This window comes from Adiantum capillus-veneris, chromosome 11, assembly GCF_014529385.1.
Source record: "Adiantum capillus-veneris isolate H3 chromosome 11, ASM1452938v2, whole genome shotgun sequence".
In the NCBI taxonomy this organism is placed as follows: Eukaryota; Viridiplantae; Streptophyta; class Polypodiopsida; order Polypodiales; family Pteridaceae; genus Adiantum; species Adiantum capillus-veneris.
Window position 1 is genome coordinate 38044063 of NC_140941.1, and position 13904 is coordinate 38057966.

The window sequence follows — 13904 nt, forward strand, 5'->3', positions numbered from 1 at the left end:
CCTTTAACTTCCTCAGGCAACGAGTCAAACCAAGTGCTAGCATCTTTCCTAAGGACCACTTCAAACATCTCTACGCGTTCTTGATCAGTTACTATCCTCTTGATACGACAAGACATCTTGAAATTTGCTAAAAATAATTCTGCATCCTCTCTAGGCTCTCCAAAGAAAAGAGGATATCCAAACATTTGGCGTTGGGCCTCCATTGAATCAGTTTTGAGGTGACAACACGTTTTTGTTTTTTTGTTTTTTTTTTAAGATTTACACAGTAATATTTTCTAAATTGCAATCTATTCTACAACAAAATAAAAATATTCACATCAAATGACCTATGATAATCAATAAGAGGCAGGATGATAGGTTTGGTGATGCCAGAATTTCTCCTACTCTTTGGGCACCAAACATGAACACCATACGTTGTTGAAAGTGGATCTTCCTACTAATTGCAACGTTTATTCTAATGTGTGGATTGAAATGGAAGGGGAAAACCTCTATTCTTGGGCCATTATCCATGGTCTAAGTATGACCTAATGTTTAATACAAAACAAAAATATAGACGTCCAAACTAAGGTCGTACCTAATGAGAGGCAAAATAAAGGGATTTACTGATGCGTTTATCTCTGCCAACCTAAGGGGACCTAAAATTCTACGAATTACACGCTGAAATTGCAACTTAGTACTAACAATTATGTGTACCTTTTGCCTTGCAATCGGAATGAAAGGATCATACAAATTCTCGTGATTCATGCAAACTACTTGATTATGCTAAAGGTTGAGCCTACACAAAACATACACAAGCCGTCCTCAGTGGGGGTACCAATTTGAGGCGGTCCGGGGCAGGCAACAAGAAGAGTGGCCTCTAAGCACCCTTCTAGGCTCCCGTGCTGCTCAATTGGGTTGGGGTTGGAAAAAACAACAAACACACACACAAACCCACAACCTAACCCTACACAAATTTGGGGCACCACCTAGTTTTGGATGCGAACTAGGACGCGTAAAGAGAGAGAGAGAGAGAGAGAGAGAGAGAGAGAGAGAGAGAGAGAGAGAGAGAGAGAGAGAGACTGCTCGGGCTGCTTTGAAATGTATCGGCAATGATCAAGCAAACACAATTATATATGTAAGAAAGAGAGAGAAGGGGGGGGTGCTTGTTGCATTAATACCTTCTTACAAATCTGTCATGACCAATCAAAGTGAGATTAGTACTTCTTCAACATAGCTTGAGTAAATTACACCACAACACATCACAAGAAAAGCCACCCCAATCACTGTCTTAAAGCCAGGGGAGTCCTCTCCACCCTGTCCTCGCCCTCTTACAGTATGTGGGATTTATGGCTAAATTGATGACAACACCCAGAGACAAGCTATTAAGAACTTTAAAAAAAAACACCAAGGCACTTACACATCATTGTTGTCCATTACTTTACGTTGGAAGAGAGACAAAGTATCCAAGCTTAGTCCAAATCCACCCTCCTTGATTCAACAAAAGTTGGGCTTACACTAGTAGGAGAAATGATAGATTTCCTACTCTCAATTGAATGATCACTCTCTCTTACAATGGCATAGAGTTATCTTGCTAATCACCCCTAATACAACACATGTATATGCATAAAACAATGAGCTTCCACTCAAGAGCTCCTTCTAGAGAGGTTGAGCTTGGCTTCTCAAGCTATAGCATAGTGCTCTTGCTTATGGCTCTCCCATTTTTGTGCTAGCTACACCCTCCTTTTATAGCAATTTTGAAGGCTAGGGTTACTCCTCTAACCATGGTTGGGTTAGATTTTCAACACTTATCTAATTTCTTTTGCTTGGAATTATCAAGAAGTTGGTGTCGATAGATGAAGAAGAGAGAGAGGAGAGAAGTGGAGGTGATAGGACTTTTCATACTAGGTTAGTGTTAGTAAATTAGTAGAGTTAGTATTTTTATTGATTTACAATTGGAATTGGATATTTACAATGGGAGTATCCTAGTAGGATACAAATAAGGAAGAAAAACTCTTAAGAGGTAAGAAAAAATGAATTTCTTACAAGGTTGATGCTCCAAGTGTCTTGAGTAGGGTCAATTTTGACGCTTGTTGACAGTCCACTAACTTTGACGGTACGTTTTTTCCACTCTTGACCTTCCTTTGGGAGCCAAGGTAAGTGAACATGAGTAATCAATCACCATGATGCTGTCTTTCAAGAGAAGAGGCTGAATTTTGTGGTTTTTTTGAGAGATATGGGTAATATGGAAGAGGAAAAATGAGACTAGGTGGTCAATTTTGGAATGGCAGTGTGTGTAGAAGACATGAGTTCACCATGGTTTCTCTTATTCTTCAAGGTTGAGAAGAAGGTGAGTAGGGTGCAGAGAGGAGTGGTGACAGAGGTGGGGATAATGAGTGGAGAAGTGTGTGTGAAAGAGGAAAATGATAAAGTGGAAGAGGGAGTGTGGCTGCATAGCATGGGCAAACTGGGGTCCACCAATAAAATCATAGCTCACAGCTCATAGCTCAAAAAAATATGAAAAAGTTGGAGGTAAAAGTTCAGCTCACGAGCTACAACTTTTGTTTGTATCACCTTTTCAAATTCGGGGAGCATGTGATCTTTAAAAATTCAGCAAAACCGACTGTCTTTTCCACTGCACAAAGTCCTTGTGAGGTCCTTCTTTGGATGATTCTTTTGAATACCTCCAAGAGTGAGCTCCCCATGGTGCATGCATGCATGCCACATACCCTTGACCTTATTTGGTAGGTCTACAATGGAAGATATTGTTGAGATCATGATATAAGTGAATAGTACAACTAAGAAAATAAAATATTGAGGGGTCTGAAAAAATATGTACATGTCAAATATAAATAATATAGGTGGAAAAAATATAAAGGGGTCAAAATAAATCTCTCTCATTATAAGTCTACCATAAAAAGATGAATATTTTTTGTGGTCTAATTTATGAGAGTAATAGAGAATAGATGTAGGAAGAAAAAAATCACAATAGTGAAAAAATATACACATAAATAGAAGTAGTTTTTTTGGATTTTTATTGGGATGGAGTTACACCAAAAATAAGAGAAGCTTGCATGAAATTATTTTTATATGGAATAAAGAGTATGAAAAATGGTAAGAAAAAATATGGTAATGGTGAGTCAATGTACATAGCATAAATAACACACCATAGGTAGAAATATTTAAATAAATACCAAAATAATTATGAAAAATCCTTTTATTTAGGCCCTATATACAATGAAATATTTATACACAAATGGGCCATAATTTTTTATTTTTTTTAATTTTTTTGGCTCAACTAGCCCAGTGACTAGCTAATTAAGGGTTTTTAAGAAAATATGGAGAAAGTCCCTAACTCACACACGCCTATGTACAGTGAAATGGTAGAGATAACCAAAATGTTTGAGTGATTTAATAGGGTGAGGTAGCTTACTATGGCAATTATGGAAAGCCGAAAAACGGCTATCAATGTGAATCTGCCAGGGTGAGAGTTTTTGGGTAACTATGGGTGATCATGTTGAGCAACAGGGTATGCATTTTGACCTAGCAACAATGCAAATGTTTCAAGCATTTGCAATGTTGATGCAACAAAAACATGCCACTGAAAGAAGGGAGATTTCAGCAACCAAATCCCTACAAGCGGTCGTCAATAGAATGGATCGGTTCAATGGAAAAGATATAACCAAATATCTGCGCGAGTATGTGAAGGAGATGGAGCTGCATCACATGTCAAAATGTGAGATGATTTAAAGCTTTGAGCTAGTTGTTGCTCTAGAAATTAGGGAATATGTTAGGGAAATTAAATATGGGCATGGGAGAAATTGGAAAGAACTCAAAGTAGCTTTGAAGGAGAAATAGTTCATGGAGGACTCTGAGAGAGTAACCATAAGGACATTCTTAGAATGGGTAGTCAAGCCAAAACAAGGACTATCAATAATAGAGCTACTTAGGGAATTTGAGCGGCGCTATGCACAACTCACCAGGACAGAAAGGGCCACACTAGATGTAGAGAAGACGGGTCTTTTCTTACAAGCTGCAGGTAAAGAGTTTCAAGAAAATTTGGAGCTTCTTCTTGAAGATAAAGATGCTGAGCAAGGACTAAAGACCAACTGGAATGAAGTTGAAGGTGTTGTCTCACTGCTTGCCAAACGACAAAGAAGAAGGGACAAGATTGTAGTAAACACTACAAGTCCTTCCACCTCAACTTCTGACAAAATGGTAAAGCCTACTTTTATCACTCCTAAGTTTGATGAGTCCATGCTAGATGAGCTTGTGAAGGGAGTGCGTGACTTGAAGGTGAAGCTTGCAAAGCTTGAAGAAAAAGGCCAATCATCAAGGCCACTTCCTAGGCAAAGACAACAACCCAAAGAAGGGTTTGTTAATAGATGTATTTGGTGTGATAGTACATACCATGTAAGAAGGGATTGTGATGATTTTAGTGATGCTTTGTCAAAAGATATTGTCTTTGTTAAGGATGGTAAAATCCACTTAAGAGAGACATGTCTACCCTTGAGAACTAACTTTGGGAAGGGGAGAATGCAAACCTTAGTTGAAGATATGGAAACTAGTCATGCCACCTCTCCAGTTGAGGCAGCTACTTATGGAGTAAAAATTGAGCATCTTAGTGATGAAGAGATGAGTGACCATCATGGTCAAATTTGGCCAGATGTCATGCAATTAGCTAAAAAGGAAAAGCTTACAAAAGAGATTCTACATGAAGCAGGTGATTACATACGTCTAGAAACAGGATGGAATGATCCAGTGGACTCATTGTTAGTGCATGCCTACGTTACAAAATGCCAACAAAATGAAGCTATTGTAAAAGAGAAGCGCAGACGTGAGAATGCTGATGAAGGACCATCAAAAAGAGCTTCTAGAAGTGGGGGAAGAAGCGACTCAATGCCTTCTTAAACACCCTCAACACAAGGAGCATCTCCACCTGAAGTACTCATGGAGGAGTCTACAACAGGAAAGAAGAAAGAAATCGTGACAACCTTAGAGATCATCCTTCACCAAAGATGAGCAAAGACTTTCATGACCATAGGGAAATGATGGGTTTTGGCCAAGTACCATTGTAAAGCAGGATTGCACTGGTACATAAAGAAAAAGGATCTTGCTTGATCTAAAAATAGGTGAAACTTTCTCAACGGGCTCCTTGGTAACAAGGAATGGATCAGTATGTTTTACAAAACTTGAAGATTTGAAGAGATGTGAGAGGCAATATGTACATAATGTACAAATAGGTATGAAAGAGAGTGGGTTGCTAGAGCCTATTGAAAATGTTTTAGGTTTGTGTGAGCAAGTTTCTTTTGTAGATACTATGGGTGAGCTTGATGCTATAATGGAGTCTAGTTTGCATCTTGAAAATAATGTTGTGGAAGTATGCTCTATGGAAATTTATCAAGTAATAGAAGCCTTTAAAGAAAACCAAACAGATGGCCTAAAAGTCCATGTTGAAACTAAATACAAGAGTGTAGCAAAGAAGGTGAAACCAGTAGCTTCACCCTTACCACCCAACAATAGGGAAAATATTGAGTAAGCTTCTTTGCAACCAAGTTTAAGGAATCCTACAAAGATTGGGCATACCTTCACAAAGGAGTCTTTTCAAGAGTTGAAGATTGGTTGCAAGGAGTTTCTAACACGGGAGGAGACAAAGTGCTTCAAAGGAATGCTTTCAAAGCATGGTAAGGCTTTTGCATTTGAGCCACATGAGATAGGATGTGTTGATCCTTCTATTGTAGCTCCTATGGTAATTTTCACAATACCTCATGTGCCTCGGAATCTGCGGCCTATTCCGGTTCCAAAGGCTCATTTGCCAAAGTTAGTGGAGCTACTGAATGAGAAGATCAAAATGGGAATTTTGGAGCATTCTTGTGCTCCATACTCAAACAGTTGGTTCACAGTTCCGAAGAAGAATGGTGCTCTATGCTTCATTCAAGATATGTAACCAGTGAATAAGGTGATAATTAGAAATGTAGGTACAGGTCCAATTGTGGATGAGTTTGCAGAGGCGTTTGTAGGGAGGGCAATCTACTCGATGGGGCATCTCTACTTAGGGTATGATCAATTTCAGCGTGCAATCAAAAGCAGAGACTTAACAACCATGAGGACACCTTTGGGTTTGGTAAGGATGTGTACCTTGCCACAAGGAGCATCCAACTCGGTTGCACATATGATGAAAGGGATGAATAAGGTCTTACGTGACTTTATTCCTCAAATCACAATGCCTTTCATTGATGATTTGCCTATCAAAGGATGTGAAGAAAGTGAGAAATATGAAGCTTTGGATATTAGGGGATGTCTCAGGTTTGTGGTAAATCACATAAATGATTGTGATAAAATTTTGTCTATGTTGGAAGAAGTGAATCTTACATTGTCAGGGAAAAAGTCTATGTTTGGTGTCAATGAAGTACTCATTGTGGGGAACATATGCGTGCCATATGGTAGGAAACCTTGTCCAACAAAGGTAGATGCCATCCAAAGAATGAAAGAAACATGCACTAGCATCACTAAGGTTAGAAGGTTTCTGGGAGTATGTATCTTTTATGTTATTTGGATTCCACATTATGCGCATGTAGATGATCCTCTTTATCAATTGCTTAGAAAGAATCAAAAGTTTAAAGGGACAGAAGCACATGTAAAAGCCATGAAAAACCTTAAGGAGTTGCTCCAACCAGCACCAACTTTGAGAAAGGTAGACTATGAGTGTCAAAGGCCAGTAATTGTGACAGTAGACACCAGTCCTACAGGGATTGGATGGGAAATAGGGCAAGATGACCAAGAAGGACACAAGTGAGATTTGGAGCAAAGGTACTAAGTGCTCGCCAAAGAAACTATCCACAGATGAAGAGAGAGTTATGGGATATGGTTACAGCCTTGAAAAATGGGAAAGAGTACCTAATTGGTGCATGTGTGGTTGTAGAAACAGATTGTCTACCACTTCTTGGGATGATTACAACTTGCTCAACGCCAGACATTGCTATGTTGCGGATTTTCTACATTAAGTCCTTAAACCCTGAGTTTAAGCACATTGCAGGTAAAGACAATACAGTGGCAGATATGCTATCAAGGGCAAGGTATAAAGATGAGTCACAGATGATTGATGAGGGAAATGATGTGGGCACAAAGTTCTATTCCATCTCTCATGTCAAAGGTAACAATGTCTACATGACTAATCCACTTGAATTGTTCTTGAAAGATCTTTATGAAGGTGATTGGCTTCTATTGGAAGCTACTTGAGTACTCTAACAAAACAGGATGATTGGTCTAAACATGAATTCAAGAGGATACGCAGGAAAGAATATGGTTACTTTTTGAGGGATGGTTACTTGTGGAAGCATCCTAAACAAAAGGGTGCTACACCACAAAGGGTTATATGTAAAAAAGAGACTCAAGTAAAGCTCATGCAAGAGTTTCATGAGAGTATATGGGTTGGACACAGGGGTGTGTGGGAAACCTTCTCCAAGTTGAAAGAAAATACAGGTGGAAGGGTATGTATAAAGATGTATCTCAATTTGTAGAGTCATGTGTAACTTGTCAAATGTATTCAAATGTTCGACATCGTGATGGATTGCACCCTACATATCCACTAGCCGTGCACTATGAATGGGTTCTGGATCTAGTCAAAATGCCTTTAGGACTCTGGCAGATGAGATACTTGGTTCTTGCACGAGAGGACCTAACTAATTAAGTTGAAGGAAGAGCATTAAGAACTAAAACCACAGAAGCTGTGTGCAAATTCCTTCTTGATGAGGTGATTTGCCGTTATGGTTGTGTGGGAAAGATCACTGCAGACAGAGGTGAACTGGATGCCGAAGAAGCAAGGGAGTTATTTTTCAGATTAGGAATCAAGCTTTCTCTTACTACAGCTTACAACTCTGAAGGCAATGGAAAAAGTGAAAGAAGGCATCCTCCTATCATCAAAGCTTTGGCCAAGGCTTGTGAAGGAAGAGTTGGTGAGTGGCCAAAACTATTACCATATGCTTTATGGGTTGATTGTACAACACATAGCTCAGTAACCGACTACATGCCTACGGAGCTAATGTATGGTCAAAAGCCAGTGATACCGCTTGAAGATACAATTCCCACATGGAATGTACTACCTTGGTAAGAGGGTCTCAACAGGGAAGAACTCCTTGCATTGTGCATAAGGCAACTAGAGGGAAGACCTGGAGACATTGAGGCTACAAAAGAACGACTCAAAAATGCAAGGTTGAAAAACAAGAACTACTTTGATAAACGGCATCGGCTCAGGAGCAAAGCAATTGACAAAGGTGATTAAGTTTTAGTATATGATAGTAGCCTTGATAATCAGCACACAGTCATGCGTAAGTTTTCAAAGAGATGGTTTGGACCATATGTTGTAAAGAATGTGCATGAAAATGCTACTTACATCTTGTCTGAAGTAGATGGTACAGAAGTAAAGATTCCCATCGCAAGAAAAAGGATCAAAATGTTTAAGAGAAGAGAAGACAATGATCCAGAAGATTTTGACGAGGAGGAAGACCAAAACACAGGTGAAGATCAAACTGAAGATGAAGCTTTGGAATCATCTAGTGAAGAAGAAATCAAGGAAGATGTACAAGAGGGCTGATTTTACAAATAGAGAATGTGGCACATACCAGAGGATGTGCACGTTTAGAGGGGGTGGATGTTGTGCTGTGACGCGTACATAGTGGGAAGGCATGCTACAAGATCTAGCTTGTAACTTTTTAGATACATAATTATATTTCCTATAATGTACATATGTATATCTAAGTATAATAATAAGCTTTCTATTTCATCCTATTATTTATCTCAAGGGTAACATATTCTTACTTTACCATCAAAAAGTACTATGGAAAAAGTGTCAATAGCTTCGTCTTTTTAACTTGGGGCAAAAAGCATTGATTCTTTATTTCTACTATCTTTTTAACTTGGGGCAAAAAGCATTGATTCTTTCTTTAACTTGGGGCAAAAAGCATTGATTCTTTATTTCTACTATCTCATTATCATCTCACACCCTAGCTAGATCCTATATCTAGGATAAATTCCAATATATATATATTCTATGTATTTTTCATCTTTTTTATATTTCTTTTAAATAGCTACTAGGAAGGAATCAAATCTAGTGGGACACTAGGTAGCATGATTTTCAAAGATACACTTATTTTAATGCATTTTTGCAAGCATGATTATAAAACTTTGTCAAGGAGCAATGTCATGCTTTCATATGGCAATGAGGTGTCCATTGGAATCAGATAAAAGCTTAGGCTAAGGGGACCACAAGAAGATAATTGTTGCCAAAACTGTACCCTATTTTGATGAATTTTTTACACAAGGTTCCAATCCGAATTGGAAACGGTATATAAAATGGGAGTCGTATCTAATGAGATGAATTTTTGGCCCATATTTTTACTTTTTTATTTGGAGCCACGTTGAGGAGATATGATCAAAATATTAGACCCCGGTCTGCCCACATCATGCAGGGACAGCTGATTTCAAGCTTTTCTAGTTTTTGTTCACACTGGCTCTTCTCTTCTTGTGTAAACCCTTGGGGTTCCCTTCACCTATAAAAGGGGACCTCTTCTTCCTTGAAAACCATTGAAGCATGCAAGACATTCATGAGATGAATTGATGAGGGAGTGAGAGTAGTAATGCCTAATTGTACTTAGCCATAAATATAAGCCTAAGCCTACACTTACTCCTAGAGGAAGACTAGCCAATCTTGTAATATTATCTTTGGAGTAGAATCTTTAATCAAAGAAGGACTTGAACTTGGTGCATCAATCAAGGCCTGAAGTCTTCCCTCTTATTCGCTCTCCATTATAATGGTGAACAACTCCCAAAAAATTAATCAAGTAAGATGTGTTTTACTTTGATATTTTGTTGATTTCTTGTTGTTTTTCTTTTCATATTTAATCCATCATATATCTCTAATTTCATCTCCCTTCTCTAACCAAACCTATTTCTCTCACTCTTAGAAATTCATTCTCTCTACAAATTCTAGGTTCTCCTTGCTACAGGTACATCTCTCCCCACAGTATCCTTATTGCCTATTGGCAAGAATAGGGTTTGGGAGGGAAATTCTCTTCTCTTCTCTTTTTTCATATCTACATACTAGAGTTATCCTAGATGAATAATCCACATAATGAGATTTCTATCGCTTCCACTCTGTGTGATCTATCAAAATTAACGTATGGATTAGCCGTAAAATACACTTTCAACAACGTATAGTGTTTCTCTTTGGCCCAAAAACGCTCAGTGAAATACTTCTTTCACCGGATCCCATCATACTACCTCTTATAAACTATAGCTTTTCTTTTGACGTAAATGTAGTTATTTTGCTATGAGTTAAGAGGATTTGTACACACAATTAATCCCATTTCAGTAGAAAAAACATATATGTTATGGTAAGCACAAAACTACAATTCCAAAGAACAATTTGTAGCTTGTTTGGTCGGCAAAGATTGAATGCCATTAACTCATTTCTTAACCCTTTCATATTACCCATGATACGATATGACTATAGCCTTGATGTTTTCATTTTTGTGATGTTGTGATATTCTCTTTTGTGTTCTTTCTTTGTGTGTGTGAGTGCAAGAGAGAAAGAGTGGGGCTTCTTTGATTGCACTTCCTTCCAAACCCTAGTCTTCATGGAATCTATGGTTTAACTCCATATATATTTTTTGGAGTTCTCTCACAAACTCTCACAGCCAAAAGCCCGATGCTTTCCTGGCAAGATTGCAAATTTCTCGACAGCGGGCTCGCGTGGCCAAGTCGACAAAGAGCGAGAGGGGGGGGTTTATGGTCAACGGGTGGGGTTTGGGTTGAGAGAGAGAGAGAGAGAGAGAGAGAGAGAGAGAGAGAGAGAGAGAGAGAGAGAGAGAATGATATCATACACCTGCATGGGCCGTCTCCATAGAGAGCGAGAGAGAGAGAGAGAGTAAATTGAGGGAGGGAGACATAGTGTGAGATAGAGAGAGAGAGAGAGAGAGAGAGAGAGAAAGAAAGAAGAGCTTGGGTGCGATGGCCCGTCGGTGGGAGGAAAACAGGGGGGGAGAGAGGGAGGGGAGAGTGAGGTCAAGGGAGTGTAGACAAGAGGGAAGAGGGAGAGGTGAGGTATGGCGGCCCACCAGTGGAGTATGGACGAGCGACAGAGGTAAGAGAGAGAGAGACTTTGTGGAAAATAATGAAAGAGAGAGAGGGAGACTTTGTAAAAGCACGGCGGCCCATCAATGAGGAAAAGCCAGTGGCGGTTTGTTTTTATGCGCCCCTTGGGCTAGGTGACGCAAGAGAAGAGATAAGAGAGAGATGGTGGATTGGTGGAGCCGAGCAGGAGAGAGAGAGACCTCTATCTTTTAGTGATAATGGAGAGAGGTGTGGCCAAATTGGTGGCGGCCCGCTGGTGGTCAAGCATAGAGGGGGTGGTGAATGTTAAAAAAATGACTTTTTATCGTTTTTTTCGAGAATGTGCTCTCCCCTACTTGGGATTGGTTCTTGCCACCGCAGTTTCAAAAACCGGGGCTAATGATGGATAGTGACGGGCCATGGCCACGGGTGCCGCCAGAGCTGGGCCGCATGGGCCGTGGCGGGGGCAGGGAAAAGAGAGAGAAAATTTGTGGCTCACCAATTGACCGGGGATTTGTCGAGCCTTCCGGTGGTGTTGTCGTGCTTCAGACAGAGGAAAGATAAACCTTTTTTCTTCTTTTTTTCTTGATTTCCAAAAATCAGCTATCACCAACAGGACTGGGAGCATATCCTATTATACTGGCTAGACCATGGTTACGTGTAGTGGGAGCTGTTCAAGATTGGAGACGTGGTACGATTAGCCTCTATGGAAAGACATGTGCCAAGAAGCTATATAATATGGACACAAGGAAAGTATTGGAGTGTCTTTATGAAGATGAGGATGCGTCTAGTGATGAAGCCTATTCCACAGTGTCTAATGAGGACAGTGATAGCACTACCAGCAGTGATGAGGATGTTGATGTTGCATTTCTTCTGATGGACAAAGAAATCCATGATTCTGGTTTAGTTGCATTTGCAAATGACATTGAAGATGAAAGTGAAGGGCCTTGTGAAGTGATTGAAGGGCTGATGCAAATCAAGGTTGAATTTTCAAAGAAGCAAGAATTGATGACACAAATGATCAGTGGAGACCTATCAGTTATGGAGAAGGAGATATATTTGCACATGCTGGCTAGTTTTCCTGATTTGTTCATTACCTTATATGAAGAGATTAGAGGGTTTAAAGGAGAAGAGATGCATATAGAGCTAAAAGAAGGTGTTAAGCCAGTGCGGCAAAGGCTAAGAAAGATGGGTCAAGAGTAGATGGAAGCCTTGCGGGAAGAGGTGGACAAGTTATTGAAGGCAAGGTTCACAGTCCCAGTGGAAACCACAGAATGGGTGAGTCCACAGCCTAAAGAAGGATGGAAAGTGGAGGATTTGTGTAGATTTTAAACCCTTAAATGCAGCCACTAAGAAGAACCCATATCCTCTTCCATTCATCAATTAAACCTTGGATTCAGTGGCAGATTATGAGAGGTACAATGTGTGTGATGGTTTTTTAGACTATTTTCAATTGAAGATTGCTCTTAAAGACGGAACAAAGACAGTTTTCATTACGCCACGGTGTTGTTATTGTTACACGGTATTGCCATTTGGGTTTGTCAAATGGACCATCTTTCTATCAAGAGAGAGCAAATTGGGTATTGGAACCATTCATTGGTAGTTGTGTTAAAGCTTTGATGGATGACTTGTGTGTCTACAGCAGTAGGTCTGAACAACATGAGAAGCTACAGATGGTATTGGCTTGATATAATGAATGTGGAGGACAACTAAATCCAAAGAAATGTCATCTAGCACAGCCAAGGGTGAAGTTATTGGGCCATATGGTGTCAGAAAATGGCATTGAAGCTGATCTAGACAAGGTTAAGTCTATTATTCTTCTTCCATCACCTACGAGTACAAAGAAATTGGCAACCTTTATACACAAAGTGAAGTACATGGCGCGGTTTATTCCATTGTCTTCACAACTCCTTTATCCATTACAGCAAGTGGAAAATCATGATCCATTGCAATGGGATGACAATTGTGAAGAAGTGTTTCAAGAGGTGAAAGAGGTGTTAGGGGGGTTGTCAGCCATGCAGGCTCCTAATTGAGCAAGTGTTTTATGTAATTCTATCAATAGGGAATGATGCCATTGGAGCCATGCTATTTCAAAAGGGGAAGAGAAGCCATTACATGAGGCCACTGTATTGTGCAAGCCGAGTGAAGTTGGTAGCAGAGAGAAAATTCTCGGAAGTAGAGCTAGTGATGGCCAGTGTAATATTTTCTTGTCGACGATTTCGTCATTACTTGCTACCACGACCTTTTGTTTTGTTAACGAGTTATGCCTTTTTTCCACACTTAATTAATGGCACTAAAATGTCAAATGTGGTGAAGAAATGGGTGATTGAGCTGCAAGAGATTGAGTTCTCTTTTTTAGTGGAAGACAGTACAAGAGCTACCCTAGCTGATTTGCTGACTTACAAGGAGAATTCCCTTCTTGTTAAGAAAGAGGTGGTGAGAAGGGTAGTTGAAGAAGTGTCACAGATAAGCAATGCACATGTGTTGTTCTTTGATGGCTCATACAGAAAGAGTCATGATGCGGCTTCAGGGGGTATAGCACTTTACGATCTAGAGGGGAAGCTAGTATGCAAGAGAGGGTTCAAATTGGATGCTCATAGTAACAATGAGGCTGAATATGCTACTTGGAAGCCGGATTACACATTTTTTTGAAGCATGGGATTAGAAGGTTGAGCATAAAAGGTGATTCCTTGTTAGTTGTGAAGCAAGTGCTGGGTGTGTGGAAGAGCAAGAACACCTCAGTGAAGGAAATGTGTTTCAGAATTAAAGGCCTGTTAAAAAAGTTCAAAGCATGGAGCATCAGACACATTGAACGTGCT